Here is a 12084-nt window from a genome sequence, read left to right on the forward strand (position 1 = left end):
TTTTTACCCTTTTTTAAAAAAAATATTTTATGTCCCTAGAGGGGACTTGAACCTTGACAGCTATGAAAGCTATAATGCATTGCAGAACTTCTGTGAACCCTTTACATGCTGCTATCAGTAACAGCCGTCTCCCGCTGCGGCTCTGCTTCTGATCTTGCACCATCCACATCATGTAAGTTTACGTCCTGGTGCGCTAAGTACCACCCTTCCCGGGACATAAACTTACGTCATATAGCGGTAAGGGGGTTAATGAGTTAAAACTAAGTTGCATCTTAGTGGCTAGCTCTATCTCCAACATGTTCTGCGCTTCGTAGAAATATTGCTGCGGCGAGCTTCTGCCCTCCTACCACCAACTGGGCTGCAGCTGGCGGGTGTTCACCCCATTTACTGCTGGTTTTGGCCCACTTACAACATGGGCATTGGCGTTTTTGTTTTTTTCTCCAGGGCCACTTTGGGTCCCCAATCCGCCCCTGTTCAGACAGATGTACAAGCACAGAATTCCAGAACGTTCCTGCTGTAGGACTGAGTGCAGCCATTGTATATCATAACTTACAGATGGACACTGCTATACATTCCGCACTTCCTTTCCCTTCCTGTGAGCATCAGCGGCACCTACTGGTGAGTCGTGGGATTGTCATCTGAGGAAATCATAAAATTGGAGGTGCTTTGTGACCGCATACACGTATCAGGTTAACAGGTCAGGAGTTTTTAAGGTTACAGACCTTTTCCTGATACACCTCAGCTGCTGCAGAACTTCTTTCTAGAAATGCTACAACCTCTGAACTTTTTGTTTTTTAATTAGTGCTTACCTTTTGATGTATTAAGGCCGCTTCACACGGGGCGTAAGCGCATTTCCGCACGCATTTGCACAACGGTCGTTGCATTTTTGCTCGCGGCTAATTGACCATTGACTTCAATGGTCAATTACGTAACCCCATTACTGTCTGCGAGGATCACCTTCCCTCCTTCTCCCCGTCTTGGGGATGCCATCACTATGCAGACCATCCACTTAAGAATATGTCTGCACTGTATTGACGGGTTGTTTCCCTGTGTCCTCCGCAGACATTACAATGGAGGATGGGTATAATAGTCTGGATAATATCCAGCCAATGTCATTAACCCCTTAATGCTACAGGATGTACAGTTATGTCCTGTAGCTTCAGGGTGTGTATGGAGGGAGAGCGCTTGGCGATCCTGCTCCATACAATGCGGGTGCCGGCTGTTTCTTACAGCCAGCACTCGCCCACAGCAGCTCCAATAAGCCGCGCCGTTTATCGGAGCTGTTAACCCTTTAAATGCCATCATCAATTCTGACAGCAGCCCAATATTCGGGGGTCCCATACAGCCTCCCGCGGGTTGCCATATGGGTGCCATGGCAGCTGGGGGCCTTCTAAAAGGCCACAGGGCTGCCATTGCAGAGTGCCTATCATGCCATGCCTGTCAGATTGCGATATGATGTAATGCCATTGCATTACATCATATTGCAGGAGTGATCAAAGCATCGCAAGTTTATGTCCCCTCTGTGGACTAAAAAAAAAGTAAAACTTAATTTTACTAATTATTAAAGCAAATAAAGGGTAATAAAAGTTTAAAAAAAGAAAAACCTTTTGCCCTATTTATAATTAAAAATCTACATAATAAAACAAAAAAACGTATTTGGTATCGCTGCGTCCGTACAAGGCCAATCTATCAGGCTGAATGCCCACGGCCGTATGTGCACTGCGTGTTTCGGAGCGAGCGCTCGCCTGCAGATCCTGCAGCAAATACTGTCCCATAGGACATGCTATGGAAAACAATTTTCCATGCCCACGCAATTTTCCATGCTCGCGGGGAAAAATCGCAGTATGTCCTATTCTATTGCGAGCCTCGCACGGATGGCTTCCATTGCAGTCAATAGAAGCTGTCCGTCCCGCAGCGAGTCGCTGTGGATCCGCGTCATCACCAGCGTAGCGGCTCGTCATTCTCTGCACAGCGCATGTGCGTCATCGCGCCAGCCGGCACATCTGCAGAGCAGAGAAAAGAGAAAGCGACAGGTATGCGGGGGTCAATGCCGGGGCGCAGGGTCTGACCCGACCCGGCCTGGGCATGAGGCCCCAAAGTAATCCATTATTTACCCCACCCGGTAACCATTGTCAAAAAAAAAAAGAATGTCAGAATTGCGCTTTTTTTGGTCACCCCGCCTCCAAGAACAAAAATGCCATAAAAATGCGCTCAAAAAGTTGTATGTATTCAAAAAGGGTACCAATAGAAACTTCAGGGCACCCCGCAGACAGCGAGCCCTCGCACAGCTCGGTTGACGGAAAAATTAAGGTTATTGCGGTCAGAAGATGGCGGCAGAAAATAATTTTTTTTAAATCTTTGAAAAAAAATAAAAGTAGTACAACAAAAAACTATTTACATCTGGCATCGCAGTAATCGTACAAGACCCATATAGTATAGTTATCAGGTCACTTCTGTTGCAGTGTGTACACCGTAGAAGCAAGACGCACCAAAGATGGCGGAATTTAGGTTTTTTTCCATTTCACTCCACTTAGAATTTAGCAAATGTTTTCCTAGTACATTATATGGCACATTAAATAGTCCTACTGAAAAATACAACTCGTCCCGCAAGAAACAACAAGACCGCAGGCAGCGACGTCAATGGATAAATAAAAGAGTTAGGATTTTTTTTAAAAGGGGGAGGAAAAACTGAAAATCTGAAAAAAAAAAAGGTGATGTCCTTAAGGCGTTAAGAACAATCTTCAGCATTAGAAAGAATAGGGAGTCCTGGAAGTCATGATTTGGCGCCACTCGTTTGCTCCTGCAGCCTGTTTATACAGTGCCCTTCGCCACTATTTGCACTAGGAGGGGGCGGGACAGAGCGGAAATTAGCTCCGCCCTCGTTCTGCCCTCCCATTGTAAACAGCGGAGAGGGGGCGGGAGCTCAGTGCACTGCCCCCGGCCCGCCCTCCTCCACCCACTGCAGAAAGGGACAGCATATATCAGCCGGGCCTGTTGATTTCAGTAGGAGTGTAGCCGTCTCTGAAACTGTACTGAACCTGCTGACGATGTCTGACTCCTCTGTACTCACAGCAGGCCGGACGATCAGCTGATCACCAGGGATCCCTAGCGGCAGATATCGGTGATCAACTATTGTTGACCTATCCTGGTGATCAAGAGTATTTGTCCGGAAAACCCCTTTAAAGGGGTTTGCTGACAGTTAATAAGGTATCAGCGGGACCTCAGCGGAGGGGATCAGGTCAGCAGCGCTGGACCGGATGCAATATCAGAGGGTGAGTGATGGCTAGTTCATTTTTTAACACCATTCCATACCCTGTGGCACTTTTTTGAAATATCAGATAACCCCTTTAATGCCTTATGGTTTCTTCCAGCTTTCTGTCTCAGTGCCATCTTAGGCATTCGAGATGGAAGCACAAGATGGAAAGACAGAGCCATAAAAAAAGTGTGAACTGAGCCTTATTAGTAAAGAGCACTTCCATCAGGCTATTCTCCACTTCTCTGGCACAAAAAAAGAACTATGCATTGGTTGAACACAATCCTGACTTTTTTTCTCATAGATTTGGAAGATAGCGGTTCTCATTGAGGAGATCCAGCTGATTTATGGAGTCTTACAGGCAATGCTCCATGGGAAAAGGTATGCAAATTAGACCGATTTGCATATTTTTCTAAAAGGACAATATGGTGGTCACCAGAAGACAGGCATCTTTTTTTCTTGACAGCGCATTCTTCTGCCCCTATATGGTCAATCTAATATGAGGTCCTCACCAGGTTTTGGCCCAATACTACTGATGTTTTTGAGAGAGCGCAGCGCCATTTCATTATCCGCCATGATTCACGCAATCCTCCAGTATTCAGGAACCCCTAAGCTGATGTCGTTCACTGCTGTGTAAGCACGGTTGGCACTTCATAAAGAGGAACCATCCCAGGGCGAGGCTTTGTTGCAGGATCTAAAGGTCACTGAGGTTCTTTTCTTCTACAAGCACAATAGCCTGACAATATGCTTGCCGGATTAGCTTGTGGAATTGTGGAAGAACCAGCAAAACATCTACACCTCGGCAAAGTTGTAGCAAACTGGTGCCGGGCCATAGATCACACTTGCCTTGCTTGTGGAAGGCAGTTGGTTGGGAGCAGAAGTCAACTAGTGCAGACGTAGATGGAGAACATGGGGACCAGGAACACCACTAACCTGACCCAACCAGTGCTATAAGGATATTTTCTAAACCATGACCCTCCTTCCATTCATCCTACTCATGTATTCCAGTAATCGACGCCAATTCAAAAGTATTTAAAGGACACTCCAGCAGTAAACAAGGTCTTAGTTGATGCATCTCACCTTCTTCTCAACAGAAAAATGGCAGCAAAAAATTAATAAAAATGAAGGCTACCACCGTGGCAATGATTTTCGGGGTAGGGCTTGAAATATAAGCCCTTTCCTGAAAATCATGGCTAGCTGTAAAAAAAGGTAACAAAAAAAAGATTGCCTCACCTAGAAGAGCTGTCCGGCTCTTCTCTCCGGCCCCAGCAGTTGCCTTCTGTGTTCTGGAGGCCAGGAATCGAACAATCCCTGCCTCCAGAAAGTGCTGCCTCTGATTGGCTGGGCGCTGTGGCCAATCAGAGGCAGTGCCCAGCCATCATTGAATGACAGTCATTGAATGACATTGAATCATTGCCGCGGTGGAAGCCTTCATTCCATTGCTTTCAATGGGGCTGCAGCAGCGCCGGTCCCCTTGAAAGCAATGGGATAGCATAGAGGACCTCTGCCACAGCTGTGACAGGGCATTCCTTCATCCCCGCTGTCCCTGTGGGGTGAAGGAATCCCCTGCCATAGCTGTCACAGCTGTGTCAGGGGAGTGCAATGTACTGTCTATGTTATTAATGGGGCTGGCGCTGCTGCTGGCCCCACTGAAGACAATGGGCGATATCGCAGATTCTTCTTTGCGATGCGAGGTTACAGTGAAAACATCGCTAATGAGAATGAAACCCATTGAAAATCATGCGTTTTCACTCACTCTCGCATCACAAGGATATCGTATCGCCAGTGGGTGTTCACCCTGAAGTACACATCTCCATTCTCACGGTAGTGGCCAGGCTTGGTATTGCAGACATTGAAGTGAATGGGAAATTTGTCTGTAATACTAAGTTTGACCACTGTAGAAAGAACAGAGCTGTCTGCTTCCTGCACAAATCACGGCAAACAGCTGATCAGTGGAGGTCCTGAGCGGCGGCCCCCTGTCAATCTACTATTGATGGCTTGCCTTGTGGATAACCCATCAATAGTTTACAACTGAAGAACCCCTATAAGTATATTATTATGAAAAAATTTGTATCTCTCCCCTGTGTTCACGTGGTGAATTTTGCTGTGGATTTGGTGCGGAATTCTTGCAGATTCTACATCTATTCCACGGTGCAATCTATACAAATAAGTGTCCCATTAATTTAGACTCCGGTGCAGATATGAAGTCTGCGTGCGAAATAAAAGTGGCGTATCACTTCTTGACGTGGATTCAACATTGGGAAGTCCGTACATGAATTAACCCTACTGAAAGAAACTAATGGCGTGTGGACCTGCGCAGTGCAGATCCGCAGTGAATCGGGTTACGAGTTGGATCCACGTTGGATTTTCCTGATGCTTATTTCCACTGTGTGACCGAGGCCCAACGGTCTGATCTCCATAATGTATATCAGCGGACATCACGGAGAGCACAGGGTGCTAATACTAGTTACTACCTACGTATTATGTTGAGGCCCATTTACACGCAAAGATAATCGCTCAATAACAGTTTGACTGAGCGATCATTTTGCACAGCTACTAATGGGCATTGATGTCCAGTAGCAGCTAATTAACATCATTTGCATTTTCATGAGCTGCCAGGAGATGTATTTACAGAACAGCAGGTGGTCTGTTCTTTAAATAAATAAATGTTCTTTGTTCTGCCACGGGCTGCTGGCTGATAACAATGTTATCAGCTCTGCCCGCAGAGAATTTAGCCCATGGTCCCTGCTATCATGAAGGATGGATTTCACGCTCACATGACATCCATTGTTTAGCAGAAAAGCAAACAATGGTAGTATTTGAACACACAAAAAACTTCAGGTAGAATCGCGGATTTTGGTGCGGAAAGCAGAATAGTTCCGCCCCTCTGGAAGTACCGTATTTTGGAGGCAGAAGCATCAGATCACCAAAGAACAGTAGATTCATGCCACTGAAAAACTCCCTTTGTTGCGGATCACTCAGACACAAGATCTGTAAGAGCCCAGAGACATATCATTGATTATGATGAACTCCATGGGGGACACATACTAAGACCGGCATGACCAACGCGTTTCTTATGCGCCTATTATATGTAAAGGCACACACCTCTTCATCTATTAGGGGCATATCTGTGTGTCGACAAAAAAATCTACGCCAGCTAAGAATATCGGCCCCTGCGGACAGGAAGCTTCTTGTAGTCGCTGCAGATTAGATGGCAGTGCTGACATGTTCTGATCAGCTGACAGGAAGGGATCAGCGATTCATGCTGCTTACAGCAATTCTGACCCTTACATCAGCACAGAGCAAAAGAAGTCTGGATCCAGGCGATGTTTTTCCGCTACTCAGTGATACAATTGCCGCGCTCTTTTGGCCGCTGGAGTCTCATATTTCTGTTTCTCATAGACACAATGGCGCTGGAACTGGTCGTCTGCCGTTATATCTCATCCGTGCGGAGGAACGACATTGGCAAGTTGTGCTGCATTCAGATAGGTTACTTAGAGCACCAGCATTGCATTCAGCTGCTCCTGACTGTGCAGCGCCTGTTCATCTGAATGATTCCTGACATCCTCCTCTGACCCCTTTTGTTGATGAGTTGTTTCCCTCCACAGGATCCCCTTTCGCTGGATGTTTTTACTCGATCGCGCCATTCTCTCTATACTTTCCACATCGCTGTTGGCAGTCACATCCCGGCCCCGGCTAGTCTAGCACCGATGACCGGCCTTGTTGGAAGCCGCTCCGATCGCTGGATTTTCCTATTAATGTGGATTCACACTGAAACTGATCCACGGAAAACTTGTCACGTGTTTTTTTTTTTTTTTTTTGCTGCACTCCGGGGTTAAAGGTCTACTTTCAATATAGGGAAGCTCCAATCGTGGAAGGGCCTCTAATACAGGGCACATTCAGTGTACAGTGACTACTATGTATTTAACCCCTTAATGACACGGCCTATTTTGGCGTTGAGGACCAAGCGATTTTGTGGTATTTTTCCATCTCCATTTTTCAAAAGCCATAACTTTTTTATTTTTCCATCGACGCGGCCGTATAAGGGCTTGTTTTTTGCGTGGCGAGCTGTAGTTTTTATCAGTGCCACTTTTGGGTACATAGACTATATCGTAAAACTTTTATTATTTTTTTTTATGATAACAGGGAGAGAAAACGCATCAATTCTGACAGATTTTTTAATCTTTTTCTTACAGCGTTAATCATGCAGCATAAATGACACACTACATTTTTTCTGGGGGTCGGTACGGTTACAACGATACCAAAGTTGTTATATTTTTTTTAGGTTTTTACACTTTTTTGCAATAAAGCCCCTTTTTTTTGGAAATCTTTTTTTTTTCTCTATAGCTGCATTCAAAGTCCTGTAACTTTTTTATTTTTCTATGTACGGAGTTCTGTGAGGGCTTATTTTTTGCGAGACGAGCTGTAGCTTTTATTGGTACCATTTTGGGGAATGTACTGCTTTTTTGATCACTTTTATTGCATTTTTTGGGAGGCAAAATGCTAAAAATTAGCATTTTGCTTCTGCTTTTTAGCGTTTTTTTTTTAAACGCTTTTTGTCATACAAAATAAAAGGCATGTTCAACTTTTTGTACACGTCGTTACGGACGCGTCAATACCCAATATGTGGGGTTTTAATTTTTTTTCACCTTTTTTATGCTAATATTAAAAAAAGCACAAAAAAGGGGTTTTTTTTACATTTTTTTTTACATTTTTCTTTTTTTTCCCCTTTTTTTTACACTATTTGAGTCCCTCTGAGGGACTTGCAGCACTGTACCTATGATCGCTGTGATAAGGCATGGCAGAGCTACTGCCATGAGGTCAGTCATGATCTCGCACTATCCCGATGACGTACCGGTACGTCCTAGGGAGGGAAGGGGTTAATCTAATAACAGCGCTATACAATGTATAAATAATAGCGCAAGACAATCGAGAGGTTGACATGGACTAGAAAAACATGGCTACATTCTCCCCAAAACAGCTCTACAATTGTCGACAGGCTCTGCGTGTTACTGCAATACAGCCAAGCTGCACTACCAGACGTAACCTGTGAGCAAGTGTGGTGCTGTTCTGGCAAGAAAACACCAAGTTTTACGACACCTAAATAACCCCTTTAAAATGTCTCAGGACCATCTCCGGCCACGCATTGCCCCCTGGCAGATGCACGCTGTGGGATCACACAAGGCATACACCCCTCAGACTGTATAGAACAGGGATGTGTTACTGCATAGCTAAAAGTCAGGTGACAACCCTTCTGGTAGCCATATTGGCCATCTGAGAAAGCAAATGGAAGTTTCCACAACTTGAAGGTAAAGGACACCATAAGGACATGTATTTGTGGGCATTCTTGCTCTTTCTCCGTGTGATATGTGGCGGTATTTTATACATTTTGGATATTAATAGGCTTCCGCTGTGAAGCTTTACGATGCACATACGTGAAATGATAAGCGAGATTTGGTAATGACATTAATAGGGACACAGACAGACCCCGGCGAGGATTCCTGGTAATGAGCTGGATGTAAGACAGACGAGTTACTCTCCATCCCGCAGGACATCCAAGAGCAGCTGACCACAGATCAATGGTAAACTAGTCACAGACACACAGTAACCCCGGCGAAAAGCGCTCAATCACTGCCCTCTAGGCCGCTGGAATATCCTATTAATGAACTGCAATTGTGTTACTGGCCATTCTCCCCGCATGTGTTCACAGAGGACTCGAACCAACACACAGCGTCTTAAAGGAGAAGACACATCTAATATAGTATTAGAGAAAGTGACCAATCAGGTCAAGAGCTGCACTCAGCCAATAAGAAGACTATTCTTCATACTCATTCATTACCCCCTAGGGAAATATAGATATACATGGAAGGCAGTATTATAGTAGTTATATTCTTGTACATAGGAGGCAGTATTATAGTAGTTATATTCTTGTACATAGTGGGCAGTATTATAGTAGTTATATTCTTGTACATAGGGAGCAGTATTATAGTAGTTATATTCTTGTACATAGGGGGCAGTATTATAGTAGTTATATTCTTGTACATAGGGAGCAGTATTATAGTAGTTATATCCTTGTACATAGGGGGCAGTATTATAGTAGTTATATTCTTGTACATAGGAGGCAGTATTATAGTAGTTATTTTCTTGCACATAGGAGCAGTATTATAGTAGTTATATTCTTGTACATAGGGGGCAGTATTATAGTAGTTATATTCCTTGTACATAGGAGCAGTATTATAGTAGTTATATTCCTTGTACATAGGAGCAGTATTATAGTAGTTATTTTCTTGTACATAGGAGCAGTATTATAGTAGTTATATTCTTGTACATAGGGAGCGGTATTATAGTAGGTATATTCTTGTACATAGGGGGCAGTATTATAGTAGTTATATTCTTGTACATAGGAGGCAGTATTATAGTAGTTATATTCTTGTACATATGGGGCAGTATTATAGTAGTTATATTCTTGTACATAGGGGGCAGTATTATAGTAGTTATATTCTTGTACATAGGGGGCAGTATTATAGTAGTTATATTCTTGTACATAGGAGCTGTATTATAGTAGTTATATTCTTGTACATAGGGGGCAGTATTATAGTAGTTATATTCTTGTACAGAGGGGCAGTATTATAGTAGTTATATTCTTGTACATAGAAGGCAGTATTATAGTAGTTATATTCTTGTACATAGGGGGCAGTATTATAGTAGTTATATTCTTGTACATAGGAGCAGTATTATAGTAGTTATATTCTTGTACATAGGAGCAGTATTATAGTAGTTATATTCTTGTATATAGGGGGCAGTATTATAGTAGTTATATTCTGGTACATAGGGGGCAGTATTATAGTAGTTATATTCTGGTACATAGGGGACAGTATTATAGTAGTTATATTCTGGTACATAAGGGGCAGTATTATAGTAGTTATATTCTTGTACATAGGGGACAGTATTATAGTAGTTATATTCTTGTACATAGGAGGCAGTATTATAGTAGATATATTCTTGTACATAGGGGGCAGTATTATAGTAGTTATATTCTTGTACATAGGGGGCAGTATTATAGTAGTTATATTCTTGTACATAGGGAGCAGTATTATAGTAGTTATATTCTTGTACATAGGAGCAGTATTATAGTAGTTATATTCTTGTACATAGGAGCAGTATTATAGTAGTTATATTCTTGTACATAGGAGCAGTATTATAGTAGTTATATTCTTGTACATAGGAGCAGTATTATAGTAGTTATATTCTTGTATATAGGGGACAGTATTATAGTAGTTATATTCTGGTACATAGGGGGCAGTATTATAGTAGTTATATTCTGGTACATAGGGGACAGTATTATAGTAGTTATATTCTGGTACATAAGGGGCAGTATTATAGTAGTTATATTCTTGTACATAGGGGACAGTATTATAGTAGTTATATTCTTGTACATAGGAGGCAGTATTATAGTAGTTATATTCTTGTACATAGAGGGCAGTATTATAGCAGTTATATTCTTGTACATACAGAGCAGTTTTATAGTAGTTATATTCTTGTACATAGGGGGCAGTATTATAGTAGTTATATTCTTGTATGCAGGGGGCAGTATTATAGTAGTTATATTCTTGTACATAGGGGCAGTATTATAGTAGTTATATTCTTGTACATAGGGGGTAGTATTATAGTAGCTATATTCTTGTACATAGGAGCAGTATTATAGTAGTTATATTCTTGTACATAGGGGTCAGTAGTATAGTAGTTATATTCTTGTACATAGGAGGCAGTATTATAGTAGTTATATTCTTGTACATAGGGGGCAGTATTATAGTAGTTATATTCTTGTACATATGGGCAGTATTATAGTAGTTATATTCTTGTACATAGGGGGCAGTATTATAGTAGTTATATTCTTGTACATAGGGGGCAGTATTATAGTAGTTATATTCTTGTACATAGGAGCAGTATTATAGTAGTTATATTCTTGTACATAGGGGGCAGTATTATAGTAGTTATATTCTTGTACATAGGGGCAGTATTATAGTAGTTATATTCTTGTACAAAGGGGGCAGTATTATAGTAGTTATATTCTTGTACAAAGGGGGCAGTATTATAGTAGTTATATTCTTGTACATAGGGGGCAGTATTATAGTAGTTATATTCTTGTACATAGGGGGCAGTGTTATAGTAGTTATATTCTTGTACATAGGGGTCAGTAGTATAGTAGTTATATTCTTGTACATAGGAGGCAGTATTATAGTAGTTATATTCTTGTACATAGGGGGCAGTATTATAGTAGTTATATTCTTGTACATAGGGGTCAGTAGTATAGTAGTTATATTCTTGTACATAGGAGGCAGTATTATAGTAGTTATATTCTTGTACATAGGGGGCAGTATTATAGTAGTTATATTCTTGTACATAGGGAGCAGTATTATAGTAGTTATATTCTTGTACATAGGAGCAGTATTATAGTAGTTATATTCTTGTACATAGGAGCAGTATTATAGTAGTTATATTCTTGTACATAGGAGCAGTATTATAGTAGTTATATTCTTGTACATAGGGGGCAGTATTATAGCAGTTATATTCTTGTACATAGGAGCAGTATTATAGTAGTTATATTCTTGTATATAGGGGACAGTATTATAGTAGTTATATTCTGGTACATAGGGGGCAGTATTATAGTAGTTATATTCTGGTACATAGGGGACAGTATTATAGTAGTTATATTCTGGTACATAAGGGGCAGTATTATAGTAGTTATATTCTTGTACATAGGGGACAGTATTATAGTAGTTATATTCTTGTACATAGGAGGCAGTATTATAGTAGTTATATTCTTGTAC

Source organism: Eleutherodactylus coqui, chromosome 6 (genome assembly GCF_035609145.1).
Source record: "Eleutherodactylus coqui strain aEleCoq1 chromosome 6, aEleCoq1.hap1, whole genome shotgun sequence".
Lineage (NCBI taxonomy): Eukaryota > Metazoa > Chordata > Amphibia > Anura > Eleutherodactylidae > Eleutherodactylus > Eleutherodactylus coqui.